Source organism: Parasteatoda tepidariorum, chromosome 4, assembly GCF_043381705.1.
Source record: "Parasteatoda tepidariorum isolate YZ-2023 chromosome 4, CAS_Ptep_4.0, whole genome shotgun sequence".
In the NCBI taxonomy this organism is placed as follows: Eukaryota; Metazoa; Arthropoda; class Arachnida; order Araneae; family Theridiidae; genus Parasteatoda; species Parasteatoda tepidariorum.
The window spans coordinates 99,096,874-99,098,875 of NC_092207.1; positions in this window are offsets into that span (position 1 = coordinate 99,096,874).

Genomic DNA, 2,002 nt, shown 5'->3' on the forward strand with positions numbered 1-2,002 from the left:
AAAGCAGTTTCTATAAAACGGATTGATATTTAAATAACATGATGGAAATATTCATTGATCTGTTAAATAAATGATAAGACAGTACAAAAAAAAAGAAGAAAAGAAAATGCTTTTGTAATAAAAGAGAATGTTCATTTAAAATTTATAAAATTAACAAGTTATCTAAAAATAACTGGGAAAAAAACAGGTTTAAAAGGGAAAAAATAGAATGTCTATATCTTCAATCATTATCAAAATTAATAATTGAATATAAACAATTTTTGAAAGAAAAAATGAAGGTACTGTAAGTAAGATATTTTAACACCATAAGCAACCACAATATTACAACACAATCTTGATATATATCTTGATTGTTATGAGAAATTGAACACTTTGTTTTTTGAAATGAAATGACAGCTTTTCAATGCAGAAATAAAATGAACACAAAACATGTTTGCAATGACATTTCAAGTATTATAAGAATCCACGATTGCAAACATTATTTACTTTTGAATAAAATTACAAAATCGAAAATTTATTTGTTTGAAAAAGGAAACATTTAAGCTTGTATAATATAGATCAGTTCTGTACAATATTTAAATTTTGCTTAATAACACAATGTGCAACACAATAATTTTTTTAAAAGGTCAATCCAAAAATAAAATATACATATATAGTATAAATATTGTAAAGCAATAATTCATAAATCGTCAATAGTTTAAATATAGTCAATAGTAATATATTGCCAATCTTAAAAATAAGACAATAAAAGAATGTCAGAAACATTTGAACACAGAAAAATAGAATGCTTTCTTGTATATTAGACAGGGTCTTGTATCTTTTGATTACAGCAATTTTAAATTTCTACTGATCATAAAAATAGTTTTTCATCCATTTATTAGAGCCAACTGGCCAACTGTACAATTTCAAATCTTTCAGTTGACCATGCATTTAATATATTCCTAATATGTGAATCAACAAGTTTTTACAAGTTATCCAATAAACAATTTCTCACTTATTTTACTATGCAGGATTTGTGAAAATTACAAGAATATTGAAGAAAAATTAAAGACAAAATAGTGCCCTATAGCAAATTTTCAAAATACACTTCATGTTTAGTTAATTAGGGAAAAACACATACTTCAATACAGAAGAGATAGCCAAAGGCCTGAAAAACAGATAAATAATATTAACTTTAAAAAAATATGGCTAGACTTGCACTCAAAGCACTAAATATCTGTTTTAATTTGCATGATTTTCACATGGTTTTTATAAACACAAAGATGCATTGTTATATACTTTGTGATTATAATCTATTCATTCAAAAAATAACAATGACACTAATTTTTCCCCTTGAAATAATTTATACTATCTTAAAGCCAGATTAAGAACAAAAGCAAGCAGCATATAGTGTGAAAGTGAATATCAATTGCAATACTTAAATACTTTTAGTATTTGAGATGGTATGGGTATAAATGTAAGCTTGATTTTAACTATGCTCTCTATATTCCAACTTACATTCTAAAACCCAGAATTAACCCACCATAAATATGTAAACTATTCTTCAATTAAAAATTTGATAAACTATTCACAAATAGGCCAATAAGAAGACAATTGGAAACACCCCAACTAGTAATTAAATGCTTAAGGATAAAATGCAAGGTCAAAAATTTTAATATTGGGAAAAAAATTAAAAGTTGAGAAATCAAATATAGTCAAATAGCTACATAGTCAAATTGATATAAATCACTTTAAAAGAGCATCAGATATTTTGAACAAAATTATATTGGTTACAAATTTCCAAAATATAAATAATCTTTCTACTAAATTCATTACCAAATACTAACTTTTAGAAAATATTGTAAAATCCTGATTATAATAATCTATTAAATGATGTCAAAATTGGATCAATTGAAACACAATATCATTAATTGGCTGATAAAAAAAGGATTCTTTAATTAAATTGTTGACACGCTCAGTATCATCAAAATAAAAACTCATAAGTTGAATCGTCTTTGACAGG